The following is a 19,761-nucleotide window of genomic DNA, read 5'->3' as shown; positions in this document are numbered from 1 at the left end:
GGAGCCTGCTTCTCCCTCTGCCTATGTCTTTACCTCTCTGTGTCTTTCATGAATAAATACATAAAATATTTTAAAAAATAGCTGCCTTTAGGAGGGGGAATGAAACGGGCTTCCAGGGTGCTGATAATGTTCTAGGTTTTGATCTGGTGTGTTCAGTTTAGGAAAATTCATTGAGCTCTTCACTTATGGTAGGTGTACTTTTCTATATTTATATTATACTTCAAATTAAAAAAAAATCATTCTGATAACTACCCACTACAGAAAATTTCTTTTTTTCTTTTAAGCTTTCAGAGTTTTTACAGGGTGTTAGTTCAGACATCACAACAAAGAACCAGGCAGGAGCTGTTCCTTGACTTTAGGGGAGAGGTGAGCACCAACGAAATGTGGGTGGGATTGCCTGGTCTTCTGAAGAGGGCCCGTGGGGGCCAAACCTGACGGATAGACTTGCAGTGACCTGTGCTTCTGTCACACTTATTACAGGGGCCACATGCTCATCATCAGCAAGCTGTGTGCCAGCCCGCAGTGACAGGGAGACTTCATCTTGCATGTGACTATGAATAATTCATCAATGTGGTTATCTGGAAATTTGTGGTCATCATTAGCATTTTAATGAAAAAAAATGGAGTCATTATCCTAAATCTCTGTTTTGTTTCTCCTTTTTTTTTTTTTTAAATCTCTCCCCCCACCCCCAACCCCAGCGAACCAACTCCGTCTTTCCCGAATACTTGGAAACTGTCAAGGCCCCTGCTCATGTGCTGACCAGTCGCTATGGGCAGACGGTACCTGGAGGCTCACTGTCACCCAAGCAGCTCATGTATGTATGGGATTGGATTTCCCTTTTTTCCCTTTAACTGTCATTGTAGAAGATGGTGGAGTACTGACCTGGTGAAGATTTGTAAGGTTTAAATGAGAGCATTTAGAAATGCAGAAGGATGGATTGCTCTAGGGGACGTGTTTAATATTGAGTGATGAGAAATGTTATTGAAGTTCAGGGTTTTTCTAATCCAGTGGCCATAAGAGGCCAGGAGTGTATCTGAGCAGTCTCCCCTTTTGTCTTTCAGCACATTCGTTCATAGTTAGAACAAATCTGTATTTTTTTTAAGCTTTCCTCTTTTGCATCACAGTATATGACATTTGAAAAATAGCAATGCCATAAACTAAGATCATTTCCTACTGATTTTTACTGTTCTTTTAAATAAAAGAATTCTGGACTCAGAAAAGAGGTCCTCTGGGTATGTCATTGTTGAATACATGTTAGGGAGAGAATCCCTGACTCCTATTCATTAGCATCCTCCAAAAGAGGAAACTCCTGATTCCCTCAGTGATGACTTTCAGTGCCTCACAAAACTCAAGTTTATCCGATTAGTCTTTTGGGAATGGGTACAGTTGTGTGGCCTCTTCCTATGAGTCTCTACCCCTGACTGACTTAGGAGAAAAAGTATTATTGCCCCTTTAATCATCTGTCCTATTTTTATAAAGGAGAGTTTGTCATAAACTTTTTTTTTTCTCCAGTTAGCCTTTTAGTTTTGGCCCAGGTGCTTAGATATTTATTTGCTTTTGTTGCTTCCTTGGGACCTTTGGAATTTTGACTTCACATCAGGGGCATGCTTGGGGTTAATTCCCCAGAGCACCTTTGCTCCCATATTCTTTTCATAGTTATGTTTATGCATATTCACCTTTAAGTCTCATTTCCTTGTACATCTCCATTTGTTTCTTCATAGAAAAGTTAGAACTGCCCTCAAACCCTCCCCCAGACACAACTGCTTCTAAAATAAGCCAGGTTGTTAGAAACAGCAGCCGAAGGGAGCGCTGACAACAGAGTGGTGGTTCAGACCAACCACCAGAGATGCAGCGTGCACGGGTGGGATGAACAGCTTTTACATGGATGCTTTTGCATCCTCTGATGGCATTGCTACATTACCCTAAAATGAGCAATTTTCATTGTGAACATCAGAAAAAGTTCATCCTTGTATACCGTAAAACGGAGGTCAGCAAACCGGCCCACTGGCCAAATCTAGCCCACGCCTGCTTTTGTAGGAGCTAACAATGGTTTTTATATTTTTAAATGGTTATGTAAGTCCCAACATAATCTACTTTGCCTCTTGGCCCTCAGAGCCTAAAATATCTACGGTCTGTCCTGTTAAGAACAAATTTGCCTCTTTTCTGCTTTTGGAAGAAGTTGGAGGCCATGTACATGATTGAAACACGTGAAATTGTTATTTATTTATTTTTTTACCAGTTTTGACCTGCAAACATGCTAATTTTAGGTGGTCCATCTAATATGTTTGGAAGAAAATTCTTCTTTCAAAATGGTTAGGATTTTAAAGTTTAGGTTCTTTGGGTGGAAGAAGTAAATTCACTTGAGAAATTTATGTCTGTGGACCAGCTCATTGCTCACCAGCTTCATAAGTGATTCACCGTCGTACCTCTTCAGAGTTTTCCAAGGGCCTCTGAGCTTCAGAGTCTGGCCTGTCAAGTAGTTGAAAGGGTGCATTTCTTCTTCACTCGACTGACTTCTTATTAAGAGCTCTCTGGGAGAAAACTGTTTTTATTTTACCCTTCCTGGGTGCTGGGAGTATGCTAGCCATTCCCAGAGGCCTCTGCTGCACATGTCACTGGTGCTTTTTTCCTGGTGGGAAGGAGGGCGAGTGGCTGCGAATGGGCACACATGATGGTCCCTTGGCCTTTAGCGTGTTTGCATAACACCTTGCTTGAAACATCCTTCCCAGGAACTAGAACTGTTGTTCTCACCCTTTTGGGCTTTTTGTCTCCTCCCTAGGGTATTGTTGATCCCTCAGTTCAGTATGCTGAAACCATCATTTATTTTGTGTGTTGTCTTTTCTGTTCTCCCCTTTCTCCCCCATGTATCTCCCTTCTTCTTATTATTAAATTGAATTTGCTTGGGCAGCCTGGGTGGCTCAGTGGTTTAGCACCGCCTTCAGCACAGGGCCTGATCCTGGAGACCCGGGATCGAGTCCCACGTCAGGCTTCCTGCATGAAGCCTTCTTCTCCCTCTGCCTGTGTCTCTGCCCCTCTCTCTCTCTCTTTCTCTCTCTCTCTCTCTCATGAATAAATAAATAAAATCTTTAAAAAAAAAATTGGATTTGCTTGTTGAAACCTCCAGTGGATGCTCTTTAGAGGCCCCTCTTGGTGGTAAGAAACATTAACCTCAGCTGCTCTATCTCCTGTCCCCTAAGTCAAGAAAGTTAAGATGACTTGCAGGGGATGGGTGGGTGGGGAGGGGGGGCTTCTTGGCCGGGAATAACAGGTCTGAACAGGACCACACTGTTCCTGGAGAAGAGAAAATATTTCAGGGGGGAAAAATTCTCTAGAATTCATAATTTTGTCATTAGGTGTGGTCAGAACTCTTGATCAAGAGTTGATAGTACACAGTGCTGCTGCACTCTGAACAATTTTTGAGGCTCACATGGCAAATTGGAGTTTGTAGATTTTCTTTTTTTCTGCTTTGGGATTATTATTTTCCTGTTCAGGGCTACCTTCTTTCAGGCCAGGATGCTGGTCTTTGGTGAAATGTGGATGGAATGGCATCCATTGAATGCCAAAAGTAGAAGTCAGTGGTTAGAGTGGACCACTCCTGTGTTTTCATGCAGATATTTGTGCTCATGTTAAGACTAGTGTTTTGAAATAATTCTGGGGATTGTGAATAAGATTGCGTCCTTGTTTATTGTGTTTGCACCTAGCATGGCTACAGTTACTCTAACTCCAGCTGTCAAGATCTGACCTCTGGCCTGCGGTCTCTTGCCTTGCAAATTTGACTTATGTTTTTAGCCAGATTCATCTAAGCATGGCTTTTATCCCTTACCAGAATGTTTGGTGCATCTCCACTAGTCTAAAAGGTCACTCTGACGTTTGAATCTTCCACATTTTCTTTCCCTGCCCCTTGTTTTAGTACCCATTACTCATGGTTAATAATAGTTGTTGTTAGTAGTATTCCTCCTCAGTAGATACCTTACTCTAGCCTAAATGGGTAGCTCCTGCCGTTCCTTCTCTGGAATGCAGATCCATCTCTTGACTGCCTGCTAGAACTCTACTCTGGCTCTAGGGCATAGCAGCATTGCCCTCTTTCCCAGGATGCTTCCCTGGTTTCCCAAATACAAGCACGTGCCCATGTAGCTCTTAAATATCCTTCTTGATGCTTGTGTCCCAAATTGCTCTCTATATTTTAGACTATGTATATATTTTGTCTGGATTTCAACACTAAACTCTTTTCACTTCCTTCTCTTCTCTGTGTATGAGGACAGTGCTTTATCTGTGGTAGGTCTTCAGATATTTGTTGCATCACCTTGGGCTTGAGATAGGATCTGATCATTGTCTTTAGGAAGCCCCCCTGTAAAGTATTTTCCAGACCGTTTGGCAGAACGTCTACAGGCCAAGGCCACAGGGGCATAAATAGGGCAGCCAGGATGCTGCACGATGCTCTGCTCACCCATCCCTGGCTCTCCTTCCACCTTCCTATCGCTCTCTCAGAGGTGGGTGTTTCCTCTTTTTCTTCACTTAAGAAATTTCCATTCAAAAAGTTTAAGCAGGGGCACCTGGGTGGCTCAGTTGTTTAAGCATCTGACTCTTGATATCAGCTCAGGTCTTGATCTCAGGGTTGTGAGTTCAAGCCCCATGCTGGGCATGGAGACTACTTAAAATTTTTTTTGAAAAAATAAATAAAAGATAGAAGGTTTAAATAGTAATTAATAGGCACATGATTATTTCTTTTGGGCTTCCCTCTTTGACTTCCTTGCTGTCCCTGATGAAAGGCATTGATTTTGTTTGAGACCCTACCACATGCCACACACTGTGTCCTAAATTTAGTAGAAGTATCTCACTTGGAACTGAATAAACCTTTAAAGGTTCGTTTTATTATCCCCATTTCACAGGTGAGAAAACAGAGGCTTGAAACAGCAAAGTAACTTTTCAGAGCAGAGCTACAATCTGAGTCTAGGTTTATTTGCTCCTCTCCTCCCATCTATATTCCTTCCTACGCTTGGGTTGTCTAGTGACCTGTTGACCACTTGTTTAGGTGGTTTCCCCTCACCTGTTCTCCCCACTCAAGCTTTTGGTAATACAGGTCTTATAGACCTAAAAGATTTAGCATCAAAGGATGCTGACATTTGTCTCTAGCTCCTCTCATACCCAATTAAATTCAGTAGCCACAAATAACAGAGAGGCCCTAGGAGAGTACTTCATATTGAAAAAGTAATAGTACTAAGTACAATAAAAGTAATAACACTTAAAAATCATACAGGTATACATGTTTAATATAGAAAAGTTTAAAAAAAAATAGGGGCACCTGGGTGGCTTAGTTGGTTAAGCATCTGCCTTCCGTTCAGGTCATAGCCCCAGAGTCCTGGGATCGAGGCCTGTGTCAGGCTCCCTACTAGGGGGAGCCTGCTTCTCCCTCTCCCTCTGCCTGCCACTCTCCCTGTTTGTATTCTCTCTCCCTCTGTGTCAAATAAACAAATAAAATCTTATAAAAAAAAAGAAAGAAAAATTTAAAAATAAGAAAAAACAAGCTTTCACAACTCTATATACCAAGAGATAGCCAGTTTATGCATTTTGTTGATTACCCTTCTGTACATCAAGCATTCTCTCTCAATATATTTATCTTGTTTATTTATAGACATGGGATAATGTTGTACATGGTGTCTACTCAACAAGGTATCATAAATATCTTTCTAGACTAGAATATTTACTTTCCTGGCAACTCGAAAGCAGCTGTGGCCAGTAGTAGACTTATGTATATGGTAATCCAGAGGGAGGGAGGGAGGCAGTGAAAACAGTTGAATGCAGCAGAGCTGCTTCAGCTTTACCTGGATATGTGAACTTCTACCATGATTAAAAAAGTGCTGGTCAAGACCCTTTAAATTGATTTTCAGCGACAATTAATGGCTCTCAAGTCCCAGTTTGAGAAGCACTAGGCTAGAGATTACATAATTTTGGAAAGTGTGCTTGGACAGAATCATGTTTGGGGAATCTGGAGAGGGGCAGGGTTTCTCCACTCTGCTGGGGTATGGGGAAACATTTGGAATTTGAGTTAGGACCAGGAACCTGAGTACAGGGTTCAAGATCATTAACAGCCAAGTGAGTCTCACTGCTCAGGACAGGCAGGATATGACACAGTATCCCAAGAGAGGGACTTTCTGCTCTGGTTTTAATTGATTTTCCTGGTGTGGGAGGAAGCCCTGCAGGATTGTCCAGATGCTGGTGATCACAGCTGAGGAGCCCTTCAGGAGTCTTCACAGTTTTAGTAATAAGATTCCCTGAATGAGGAGTGGGTGTTGGAGTTGGGGAAGATTAAAGGAACAAGATTTAAAAAATAACACTGATTAGATTTTTCCTCTGTCCAAGGGGGAAAAAGGAATCCATTTATTTTAGAAAATGTATAGACACTGAAAAGCCCAAAGAAAAAAGCCCCATCCTTAACATTTTGCATGCATTTTTATGGTCTGTTGTGTATGTGTACATGCATGCATCTGCCCGTTTATGTTAAACATGGTGATCATACTGTATGTCTTATTTTATGACATGCTTTTTGTCACTTAATTGGTCATGGAAATTTCTAATATTATTAAATCTTCTAGTCTGTGATTTTTAACAATCTTACACATTATTACATTGCATGGGTATATCATGATTAACAGTCCCCCACTGTTAGGGCATGTGGGTGGCTCACTTGGTTAAGTGGCTGCCTTTGGCTCAGGTCATGATCTCAGGGTCATGAGCTGGAGCCCTGAGGCTGGCTCCATGCTTAGCAGGGAGTCTGCTTCTCCCTCTCCTTCTGTCCCTCACCGCCCCCCCCACGACTTTTGTGCTCTGCTTTCTCTCTCTCTCTCTCTCTTTCTCTCTCTCTCTCTCTCTCTCTCAGATAAATAAAATCTTAAAAAAACAACACAAAGAACAATCACCCACTGTTGAGCATTTAGGGTATTTCCAATCTTTCGATGTCCTTCTGGATTAATCATCACTCATAACCCTCTTTCTTTCTCCCTTAAGAAATGTCCAGAAGTGAAACTGCTGAGTTTAAGTGTTGCTTGCACATTATAAAGACATTGCTATGCATACCCAAACTACCCTCTGGAGAAGTTTTATCTATTTCCATTCCATCACCCTTGTGTGAGGACTGCGCATTTCTTCCTACTCTGGAAACGGAGACGAGAAAACACTTTCCGATGTGATAGGTGAACTATGCTGTCCTCACTGTTGTACTTTGTATTTCGTTATTTTTTCCAAATATTGAGGCTTAGCTTCTTTTTTTTAAATCTGTTCAGTGGCCAAAAATCAGCTGCATGGAATACGTGTGATGCAAATGTAAAAAAAAAACCCTGAACTTATTTTTGTGCAGATAATGTGACTTGTTTTCATCGTACACAGTTCGTATTGGTTTTAAGCTTAAAATCTAGTTCTTTAAAGAGACAGGTTGCCAGCCTTTTCATACAGCAATAGCCTGAGGAGCTTAATTAAGATATGAGACCGAGCCCCTGGGCCTAGTACCCTGGGTTTAAGAGCAGGGAGCCCGTGATTGCTGCAGAGCCATCACGGGAGACAAGAGGCCTGGCCTCCCCGCCACCTAGGGCTAGTAGACAAGTTATTAGAACCAACTGAGTGTCACTTCTGACATCTGTAAATTGAGGAGTTGGACTGGATGATATTTAGGCAATCTTTAGTTTAAAAATTCTATTATATTTGTTTTCCAGAGAGATTGCTGCAAACTAGGCATGGCTGCAGGGGAGAACCAGTCCAAGTTAGAGCAAATATATTCAAAACATAGCACTCAGGAAATTTATGGGTAGTGAAGTATTATTTAAACTTGGATTTTAACTGCTTAAAATATCTACAAATAAGCCAAGACAAAGCTTTTAAAGGAGAGCGATCACATCCAAGTAAGTAAAGGTAATCTACTTTACTACATAATAGCAGTGACAAAAATAAAAATGCTTTTACAGGATAATGTTTTGGTTTATCTAGTTAGCTTAAACAGCATGCCAGCACCCACTGTCTAGTGTAATTGTATGAGTGCTTTGGATAGGAAAAGTTTTGAGTAACCATTATGAATGTAAGTAAATACAGGGCCTGACACATACTAAGTGCCCAATAAATACATATTGAATGAATGAACAAATAAGTACTTACTTGAAAATTTACTTAACATTGAAAGGGGGATGAGAAATTCCTTGCACGTTGCAAATTTTTCCAAATCCTGTTTTTGAACATACTTGGTTCTCTAGCTTTGGTTGTGTTTACGTAGCTTCTTTCTGTCTATGACAACCCCTATTGTTTGCATCTGCCTGACTCATGATCCTTCTTACCCATATCTCCTTAGTTTCTTCCTCTGCCAGCCGGGAAGCAACTGAAAATGCCCTGGTTTGTTTTAGGGTCAGTTTCCTTTATTTACATCAAAGCTGAGTTACAGCATCTTCCTGGCCTTCCATTTACCTCCTGTATTAGTTTTCTATTGCTGCTGTAACAAATTACTGCAAACTAGTGACTTAAAACAATACAGATTTATTGTCTTACCATTTTGGAGACCTGAGGTCTGAAAGGGAGCGTTCCTGGGTTACCGAGGTATCTGCAGGACTTGTTTGGCTTGGAGGTTCTGGGAGAGAATCTGCATCCTTGACTGTTTCAGCTTCTGGGAATTCCTGTATTCCTTTTCTTACTCAGTTTACCACACCTCCCTTCTCTCTTGCCATCCTGAACTTTTCCCTTTTCTATTTACTATCAACTATTTGCTGTTTAGGAACTTCCATACACATAGGTTTGTGTGTGGAAGTTACTTTCTCTACTTCGAGAATTCTTAGTTTGCTCTCAAAAGAGACAACTCCTCTCAAAACTGCTATGCCAGGTAGTGTAGCCAAACGGTAGGACTCCTGCTACCTGATAGGAGTAAGAGACAAAGTATAGTACGAGGGAGGCTATAAAGAGACGCCACATTCCAAGACATCATTCTGTTGACAAATCTCCAAATTCTAGTGGGCTAAAAAATTCTGCTTCTCAGGTGAGTCATTACAACCTCAACACAGACTACCTTCTAATTCATGAATTTGCTCTTTGGCTGTTTTTAATCTTATTATTGAATTTGCCCATTGACTTCCTCTCCCCCCAAATGAGATATAATTCACTCCATAAAATTCACTCTTTATAAAATGCAGTCGCATTTAGTATATTCACAAAGATACATAACCATCACCACCTCCTAATTCCAGAACATTTTTACCACTATGAAAAGAAACCCTGAACCCATCATTAGTTATCACCACACATGCCTACCCATCTCCCTCGGAGACTGTGAACCTTACTTTGAGTCTCTAGCATAACGTTTTCAAGGTTCATCCATGTTGAGTACTTATTGGTACCTAATTCTTTTTGTTGTTGAATATTTCATTGTACAGATACAGTCCCACATTTGTATTTTCTGTTCATCTGTTTATGGACATTTGGGTTGTTTCTGCCTCTTGGTATCATAAATAATGTTGCTGTGAACACTGACATACAAATTTTTGAGTAGACTGATGTTTTCATTTCTTTTGGGTATATACATAGAGCAGAATTGCTGGGTCATGCTACACTTTTTATTGTCTATCTTTTTTATTATAGCTATCCTAAGGGGTGTAAAGTGGCATCTTGTTCTGGGTTTGATTTGCATTTTCCTAGTGACTTACAATGTTGAGCATCTTTTCATTTGTTCACTTTTAAGTTGTGTTATTTATTCTTCCTTGAATATTCTGGATACTACACTCTTATGCAATTTGTAAAAATTTTCTCCTACTCTGGATTGCAGTTTTACTTTCTTATTAGTATCCTTTGAAGCACAAAAGTTTAGAATTTTGATGCAGTTTAGTTTATCTGCTTTTTGTCTGTACTTTTGATGTTCTATCTAAGAAACCATTGCTTAGGGAAAAAAAAAGAAACCATTGCCTAATCAATTTATAATTTTAGTGCTTACATTTAGGTGTTTGATTCATTTGAGTTAACCTATTTTGAAGCAGTGGTTCAGTTCATCCTCCTCATGTGCATTTCTAGTTGTCCCAGCACTGTTTGTTAAAAGACTATTCTTTCCCTTTATAGGAGAAGTTTTTCAATTTCTACAAAGAAGCCAGATGGGCTTTGATAGGGATTGTGTTTTCTAGACTTGGTTTTACTGAGGGACAGCCCTTTGTGACTGCCCACATAGAGCCCGCAGCTCAGCTCTGGCTAGCCAGTTTCATGATCTCTGTGTTCCTTTCTTCTCTGTAGGTCATCAGAAAGCATTCTAGATCCTCAAGCTTTAACTATCTTTACTGATTTTTGAGTTCCATCCTCAGTTATGGCCCAGAGATTTGCTTTTCATGATTTTGACTTTTTTTTTTTTTAGGATTTTATTCATGAGAGACACACAGAGAGAGGCAGAGACATAGGCAGAGGGAGAAGCAGGCCTCCTGCTGGGACCCTGATGTGGGACTCGATCCCAGGACCCAGGGATCACAACCTGAGCCAAAGGCAGACACTCAACCCCTGAGCCACCCAGGTGTCCCAAAAAGTTGTTAAATCTTATTCAGGTTTTCCATGTATTTGAAACAGGCAGAGTCCTTCCTTGTCATTTTGGCTCACAATATGGACTAGCAACTCTTATCAGCATAGTCTGATGACAAGATTTTAAGACCTTTGAATATCCAGATTGCGATCTCTGATTTGCAAAGAATCTTAAACATAAATGAGTGTTAAATAAATATTAATTCAGTGAATGAGTGTTCTGCAAAGACACTTGCACCTAAGTAACCGTAGTTTTAGAGTGTGGTGAAGTAGTACAGTTCATCTTTGGACACCAGACCACCACTTGAAGAACACTATTTTCTGGGCATGTCTCAGTGAGCTTGATTCTAGATTTTATGTGGCATGTGAACCGTAGCTCTGAAATTGCTTATCAGAGGCCTATCTACTGCTTCTATTTTTAGATACTCATAAAATAGAGCTTGTTTTCACGTCTAATAAATAAAATTATCTCTTGATGTTAACAGTAATAAAGAAAGGTGACATCTCTGTCTCTCTGGAGAGAGAAATTAAGGTTTTAACAATCCAAATTAAAATTCCTTCTTTGTAAATTTTTGCTTTTTTTGTTTTAAAATTCCCTCTGTAGTCTGCTTCTTCGCCGATGGGGATTTGAATGTTATATCAAAATTTATTTGTTAAGGTAATGAAAAAGTCCCATCTTCACATGGGTGCTCTAGGTCTATCATCTCTAGCATCAAAATAGAAAGCAGAACCAAGAAGCCCTGTGTCAAGTCTTCAGTAACAGGAATGGACATCCTGGAAAGAAGCCTGTTTGGTGTCTGCTTTTGCTGTAAAATGAGTCTAGAAGATGTGGCATAACAGTCCTTGGAGGGAACTAAGTGTGGCTTCCTTTTTTATTTTCCGTAGACTAGCTTTCTTGTTCCAGGGGAACCTATTTGTAGGGTGGCAAGTGTCTTCAAACCTTATGCCTAGCATTTTGGGGACAACTCGAGGGGCTTCTAAACAGCTTTGCCCCACATTTCATATGTAGAAGATTCAGATTGTAGATGGTGGGATAGATTAGCCTTCTGTATATGTGGATAGGTTTTGACTCAGAGAGGGATGAGAGGAATGTGTTGTCCTCAGGGAAGTGGCCACAGGGACTTCCTGCAAAAGGAGTGGTTGAGAAGAAATATTCCAGCCAAACTTTGGAGCTTCAAACTATCTTCTGGGAGCAGTCTCTGGAAAGAGAGAAAAAAAGAAATATACAACTTTTTGGGGGCATTTTTGAAAACAAAGCAGATAGAATTATTTTTCCAGGTTTCCCGGACACTTGTTCATTTATGCAAACCTGAAATTGTTCTTGGGGAAAGTGAACTCTGATGACCTCAATGAAGGTCACAAGAATCCTTGCAACATGAAACCCATAGAATTCTGAAAGGAATGACTTGGCATACTTCAGAGTCACCAGATAGGTCAGTTTATTGTTAGCCTCTGTACCTTCTAGAACTTTCTTTAATGAGGTATGTGTGTGTTTATAGAGAAAGGGATAGAAACAAAATAGCAAGCATGCATTCTTGCGTATTCTATAGAAAATGCTTTGTTAAAGTATATCTAAACTTTAAGTAATTTTCTCCCTTTCAGTTCTATGGAAAATCTTAAATTGTGGAATCAGATTTGTTTTCTCCTTAGAGTGCCCTCTTAGGAGTGTCCAATCATGGCAAGTGTTGATCCCCATCTCTCAGGGTACAAGAAAATTCCCCAAATGGCTTAAGTTGCATATTGCTTATTTGGAACTTGAAACCAATAAATCCAGCATGACTTGGCTAAATCATGCATACCTGCTACCATTCTGTCCTTGTGACTGGGTCTTGCTTAGGGGTAAAGAGGATTTCCTGTTGTTTTTTGAATGTCAGGAGATAGAAGACTTTTGTTTTTGAAATCTGTTTCTTCCACCAAAGGGTTCAGTTTAAGCAACGATTAAAAATGGCTCCCCTTTTTTTCTGATTGAGGGACAGGAATGGAGTTAAGGCTGGAGGGGTGATCAGAGCCAATCAGTAGATGGATTGCTACTGCATCTGCTCTACTTGTAATGCTGTGATGGCTCCTCTGGAGGATTGAGAAGAGTTACATATTGTCCTCCAAGAGTGTATGTTTTCATATGTAGACATGGCCAAAGTGGCAATTATCAGAATCAAATCACGTGGTGTAACAGTTTAGAGGAGGGGAAGGCCAGGAAAGATAGGTGTAATCATGAAGCTCAGGGACTAAAACCCAATTTGAAAGCTTCCTCCTCCAGTAGGACAAAGGTCTAGGAACAGATGTGATTCTGATCATGGAGTGGTAGAGCGACTATGGGGTTGCAGGTGTTATGTGAGTTGCACGTGAAGTGGGGTATTGTGGACGGACCTGTTGAAATGGGGGTGCATGGGAAGAATATATCCTAGTGAAAATGAAGCACATGTTCATGATAATAAGCTATTTATATTATTAGTTGCTGCATTATTAGTGACTGCCACTTCCAAGGCAGGCACTGCTCCAGCACTTCATGGGCATCCTTTCAGTCCTCCTAGCAGCTGTCTTGGGATATGGGTGCTACTCTATCACTCAGTTACAGATGAGGACACTGAGGCACAGGGGAGATAAGTAACTTATTTCAGGCTGCACAGTGAGTGGTATGGTTGGGATTTGAGTCCGGGCTGTCTGGCTGCAGGCTCTGTGCTTCCAACCACTATGCCACCTGCTTCAGCAGCTATGGCAGGAGTGGGAAGGGGTTCTAAGCAGGAGAAGCTGCTGGGAGAGAGGAGATTCCCAGGTCGGGATTGCTGGGGGGAGGGGGAGCAGGTCCTGGGGATGCAGTGTCTGTTTGGTGGCTACCTCGAGGAGTTAGTGACCCACAGAGGAGTTGGAGATCCGCTGCATCAAACGCATCCCGGAAGCAGATGGCAGAAAGGTCTAGAGCCTTTCTGTGTGCTGGGCTGTGTGGACAGAGCAGTGGATATGGTAGGTAAGGTGACTGCTTCCCTGGAACTTGCATTTATTCTAGGGATGGAAGGAGACAAGAGGAAAGCCACTCAGAGAAGATAATTATGGATTGTGGTCCATGCTGTGGAGAAGTCAGTAGTCTGTTGGAGAGTTCCTGGGCAGGGCCCCCATGACATGGGGTGACATGGGGAGGATGTCCCTGAACAAGTGCTGCTTGATCTGTGATCTGAAGCATGGGAAGAGCCTAGCCATGTGGAGAACTGAGGAAAGCTCATCATAGTCTGTGGTAATATGGATGGTTCAAAGGAATGGAAAGAAGACTAGGATGTTAGAGCATGGCGGGCATGGCAGGGCTTGGTGAAAGATGGAGTTGGAGGAGGCTGGGCTGAACAGACTTGGAGTCTTGGTACGGGGTTTTGATAATTTCCAAAGAGCAGTGGGAAGCTGCTGGATGTTAAGTGGCTGTGGCGGGGGGGTGGGGGAGTGGGTGGGGGGGCGGTAGGGGTGGGTGGGGGCACGATTCCATGGGAGAGCCAGGGTGCAAAAGAGATTCTCCATCAGGCAGGCTTAGGAGAGCTGAATGAGAGAAGAGGGAAAACAGAGTAGGGAAAATACAATTAAGATGCTTCACCCCCAACTTTACCATGCGTATCACAGCTAACGTGGCCTTTCTGCCTAGTGAAAGGTGAAATTCACCTCAGGTAGAACTTTGTAGAATTCATTCAGGTTGTGATGAGGATTCATGGCACCAAGACTTCACAGTTGTCTTTTCACCATCTGACTGTCAATTTTTATCTGTTTATATATATAGAGAGAAAAATCAGAGCCTACAAACCCAGAGATTAACCAGTTTTTGTTTGTTTTTATAGGTATTGGAATTTGTAAAACATTGCTTTATATATGGTAGATGCTTTTAAGTTGGGGGAGCAACAAACGCTTTGGAAATACTGTAATTATCTTTTCTACACATTGGACGGCTTTCTTATTCTCAAGATGGAGACTCAAAATAGAGACAAATAATTGCCCACCCTGTGCCTAAATCCTGCTCCATTTTTGCTAACAGACTGGGTAGCATGATGACCAGCCTCAGACAATAGTTATGATGGTCCAAGCTAACCTGTCGGTCCTGACCCTAAACTTCTAGGATTCTTTGTGGCAAGTGTGGTCATGTGACCTGGTTCTGGCCAGGGAGACCTGAGAATTAAGTCCACTTGGGTGGGGGTGCGGCTTCCTGGGAAGCATTTATGGTCCTGATAAAACCTGCCTGACACATGAGCCTGTCACTGCCCTTACTTGTTTTCTCCTCTGCCCTGCCTTGAATACTGATAAGCTGTCTGAATACACAGCAGCCCTCATGTCACCATGAGGTTACAAGCATGAAGGAAAAGCCAAGAGCATCACCGAGATAGCTGCTCTGACATTGTTTCATTGTTTCTGTCGAATTGCCACCAGCAGCCTTGAGCCTTCCAATTACTTCCTATTTATTGAATTCACTGTTATTTGGGTTTTCTGATGCTTACAGCTGAATGCAATGATAGCTGAAGCAAATGTGAAGATACAGATGTTATATGCTTTTCCCGTATGCTGTGATTACCTCGTAACTGTTCCTTGATATTCAGTATGACCTTTAGCTCGTGTGAAAACTGTCGCTGAGAAGGACATTCTAACTTGTATTAAAAGTTGTTCACAGTTGAAGGCGATGAGTTGTGGACTTAAAAATGTAATTTTCAAAATAAATGAACTTGCCTGCATGAACCTGCTGTAGCAAGTACCGTCGAGCCATGCTTCATGGCCGGTATCTTCCTTATGGCCTTTTTTATGATCGTCTTAGTCAGTGTTCTGGTGAACTACATTGTGTATATTTATGGCTTTGTAGGAAACTATAGCAGTTCTAGGGGTAATAGCATAAATAGTCTGATTTCTTAAAAATGTGAAGCTCCAACAGGCTTTATTGGATTTCAGGGTAATGGGATTATTAAATTTTCTACTTCTTTTCAAATTTTTTATGGCTAAGTTCTACCCTGGGGATTTCAAGAAATCTGGGGGCTAGTTCTAACTTTTATGGGAAACAATTTATCCTAGAATTCTGCATTGCTGAAAACAGGGGTAGGGGAAAAAATAACCCAAATTAGGGTTTTCTTTTTTACTGTCTTAGAATTAGTGCGTTGTTGGACTTCATGCAAATACTCTGTGAATCGTTTTCCCCCAGAAGGTAGAAATGGTACTATGGGGGCGCCTGGGTGGCTCAGTCAGTTGAGCATCTGACTCTTGGTTTCAGCTCTGGTCATGATCTCGGGGTCATTACCCAGTCGAGCCGCACATTGGGTTCCATGCCCAGCAGGGAGTCTGCTTGAGATTCTCTTTCTGTCTCTGCCCCCCCCCCCCACTCCCTGCCCACACGGTCTCTCTCTCAAGTAACAAATAAATACATCTTTTTTTTTAAAAAAAGAAGTGGTGCAGTGGTATGTATTATGAAATAATTTAAGGTAAAAAATCAAAATTGTCTTTTGAGCTGTTAGGATAAAAGGAATTATAAGTCACAGCACCATCAAATTATAAAGAGAGATTGTAGACACCATCTAGTAAAATTACACTTTTTTTATAACCTTGGAACTTAGACTTAAAACAGTTTCAGCCATTCATTTGTAAAATAAAAATATATGTGGTTAACCTATGCTTCCTCTTCTTGGTTAATGAAAGATTATCCCAAAGGAACAAGGAAACATATATAACCCCAAGGGTCTCCAAAGGAGGCTTCAAAAGCCATCTATTCTGACTGCCTGAGTCCCAGAATGACAAAGGTTATTTCTTTGAGGTAATCCAAAATGATAACTCTTAGGCAGATAAGGGCATGTTTGCAAAACTTGCTAGATACATTAACACCTTCAGTGCTGTCCACCTGAATTCTTGATGACAATGTCTTGGGTGGGATCAATGCTTGAGCCGATCCTTGAGAGATAGTAAGGGTTTGACAGGCAGTGATAGGATGTCCCGGGCAAAACAAATAGCAGAAGCATACAAGTGGGAAACTTTCAGGAGGTTCAGTAACAAGTGTGGAGCCCAGGCTGGTGTGCCCTTGGGAGTCAGGTGGTAGAGGAAGGGTTTATGTCTCTAGAGACTAGAGGCAAGTTGGGCTTATTTTGGTCTAGTACATGGAGGGTCTTGAGAGCCTATTGGTAGAGTGGAGATTTTATTTGATAGCCAATAGGGGAGCTCTTAAAAGAGTCATACTGGTAATGATGATAGCTAATACTTAAATAGCACTGACTGTGTTACTGCCATTCTGAGTGTTTTATACACACTCAACTAATTTCTGCAGTAAGCCTTTGATAGGTACTCTCATTATGTCCATTATACAGTTGATGAAACTGAGACACAGAGGTTAGGTGACTTACCCAAAGAAACTCATAATAAGAAGTGATGGAGACAGAATTCAAACCCAACTGCTCTGGCCCTAGAGTCCCACTTTTAATGGTCTGGAGCATAGGTATGGTCATGATAAAGGTGGTGGATTCTCTTAGGAAGATAAATCTGTAGAAGTGTGCAGGAGGCTGGAGTGAGGGCAGGTGGTTGATCAGGAGATGGACTGCAGGCCTCCAAGAGAGTTCATAGAACCCTGGCGTAGGTGGTGACAGTGGCAATGAAGGGAGGAGAATTCAGATGTGTAGCTCCTTAGTGTAGATCGCTGGTGCTAGATCTCCAAATGGGCATGGGGGCTGGGGCAGGATGATGTCAGAGATGGCTGGGATCTTGCTTGGATGTCTGCCTCACTGAACTAGGGGGGCTGAGAAGGAGACTTCGTGGGAGGGTGGTGATTTCCTTTTCCATAGCTCTGTTCTCTCACTGTGACCAACCAGTGCAATGGTTCTTAACCTGGGAAAACTCTTGAAAAAAAAAAAGATCCACCTAAGTTTGTCCTAACATATTTCTAAGTTTATGGGACCCTCTAAGTTCATGTGTCAGTGTGATACTGGGCCGACAGTAGGTCTAAACAGTTTTTTGAAGACATTTCTAAGGCGGCTTGTCCTCTTCCCAGCTTGAGAACAGTGGGGGTGAGAGCAGGCGAGGTGATGGGTGTGGTTCTGGACTCAGGGCCCCCTTTGTTTCAGTTTCCCTGGCAGCGGGGCTTGCCGTCTGCTTTCCGGCCTGCTCTTACGTTTTGACGAGGAGAGCCGATGGTGGCTGGAGATACAGGAGGACCTTGGTGTGTGTTGTGAATGGGCATCCTGTGTTGAGAGGAACACCCTGTTCCTGGTGGCGGCCTCGGCCCGCGGGTCAGGGCCGAGGTGTTTTCTTCCCTCCTGCTGCCTTTCTGAGAGGAATGTTGCTGGGCAGCCCATCTTCCCTGAGCCTTCTCTGAGGCCGCAGCCAAAGGGCCAAGAAGGAAGAGCAAGTTGATCCAAGATCTGCAGCTGACACTCTTGTGGGAAAAAAAGTACCAAAGTGGATGGGAGAACGCAGAGATTCTACTTGGGTGTATGTTTCATTATCATCCATGGCCTGGGACAGTTTTTTCTTTCCCTCCTTCCTTCCTCTCTCCCTCCTTCCATCCTCTCTCCCTCCTTCCTTTCATCATTTCTTTGCCTTCTCTCCCTCTTTTTTTCCTTATTAGGGGAGTTGGGAATCATGTAGGGTCAGTAAATGTGGCTGTACCTATTTTTATCTTTGATTATGGTTTTCCATCTTGATTTCTCCAAGAAAGGTCAACACTGGCAATCACATAAGCACTGGTTGCATGTGGAACTTACTCAGCCCTACTCTTCTGGATATGGCTGTGTGAGGAAGATGGGGAACTACAAGACTTGGCTGTCCCCTCAAGCCTCTTCAAAGACAATGGAGAGAGGGGCACCTGGGTGGTCGGTCAGTGGTGTCCGCCTTTGGCTCAGGTCGTGATCCCAGAGGTCGTGATCCCAGAGTCCCAGGATTCAGTCCTGCATCGGGCTCCCTGCAGGGAGCCTGCTTCTCCCTCTGCACATGAATAACTAAATAAAATCTTAAAAAAAAAAAAAAATAGGCCACTCACCCTTCCTGATTCCCTAAGCATGAATGTGGGCTGGCCTTAGGGACTTGCTTTTAAGGAACAGAATGTAGCAGAAGTGACAGTGATATGTGAGACTTCCCACACCAGGTCACCAAAGACCACGGGGCTTTGCTTAAAAAAAAGCAATGGAGAGAAAATATGCAGATGTGGATTTGAATTCTGGTTCAAGTTGCTAGCAGAACATCCCCGCAGGAGTTCTCAAATTGTTCATCTGTTAAACGAGGATGGTAGTATTTCCTTCAAAGGGATGTGTGACTCACACATGAGACAGCATGTCCGAAAGACGCTGAGCACTTCTCTTATCTCCCTGTTCTTATCTAATTGAAAGTTTCTAGATTGTACCTTAGAATGAGCCCAGAAACCCTAGAGGAAGAAGGGGGAATCTAAGTATTATCTAAAATTGCTCTGGGTATATTTATTCCATTTCTGCCTAGAAACCACGTGAGGTAAATATTATTTTTGTGTTTGAGATAGAACTGAAGTTCAGAGGGATTGAAAACAAAGTCGCTTCACCACCTGCTAGATGTATGACCTGGGGCAGTTACTTGGTATCTTGCTGCCTGTTAGTCCATCTGTACAATGAGGACAGTAGTAGTTCCCTACTTACAGTGTGGTTATGAGGACTGAAATGGTTAATATGTATGAAGTCTTAAGACAATGCCTGGTAAGTAGTCAGTGTGATATAAGTGTTAGAGATTATTATCATCGAGAAAATTGCCAAATGTCTCCAGGCCACTACATGGTGAAATGACGGTTGATTCATGTGGATTATGTGTTAAAATGAGCTTTAACTGTAATTTTTGAAGCATAGAGTGGATTTGGTTCTCATGAGGAGGGATTGGGGAAGTGGTATTTGAAGCATCAGGAAAAGTCCCAACAAAAGAGGAGGAAGGATTTCGGGAATAGGAGCGATCCAGAGGTAGTAGTTAAGCAGGTCAGAAGGGAAGTTCAGTGTTGCTTTTATGATGTGACTGAAGAGAAGCCATTTTCTAATTGCTGGGTTGTGACATTCACTTTCTTCTAGGACCGTAGATGAGGAGGGATCAGTAATTTCTGCTAATGGGATCTTTGGAGTCTGTTTCACCAGTCCCATCCCTTTTTCTACTTTCTGGGAGAGGCAGTAGAATAGAATACTAAACTGAGGATTCTGGAATCATAGGGTGGGTATGGTGCTTGGGCTGTGCTGCTTATTAGCCATCTAATGTCTTGCAAGTTTCTTAACCTTGCTATAGGTACATGTCTGTAAAATGAGAACA

At 42.1% G+C, this 19,761-nt stretch overlaps 1 protein-coding gene across 7 annotated transcripts in view; it reads left to right on the top strand.

Moving 5' to 3' along the window:
* APBB2 (amyloid beta precursor protein binding family B member 2) overlaps positions 1-19,761 on the top strand; it is a 378,025-nt gene that overhangs the window by 138,254 nt on the left and 220,010 nt on the right. For 6 of the 7 annotated variants that reach the window (XM_055326622.1, XM_055326620.1, XM_055326618.1 and 3 more), the window contains one exon: positions 699-814. The exons of the other annotated variant lie outside the window; for it this stretch is intronic. The gene's annotated coding sequence lies outside the window, so the exon portion shown is untranslated. The remainder of the gene's footprint in view (positions 1-698; positions 815-19,761) is intronic. 7 annotated transcript variants of the gene reach the window in all.

Source organism: Nyctereutes procyonoides, unplaced genomic scaffold (assembly GCF_905146905.1).
Source record: "Nyctereutes procyonoides isolate TBG_1078 unplaced genomic scaffold, NYPRO_anot_genome, whole genome shotgun sequence".
In the NCBI taxonomy this organism is placed as follows: domain Eukaryota; kingdom Metazoa; phylum Chordata; class Mammalia; order Carnivora; family Canidae; genus Nyctereutes; species Nyctereutes procyonoides.
Note: the sequence above shows the minus strand (reverse complement) of the source record. Positions and strands in the feature narration are given on the sequence as shown.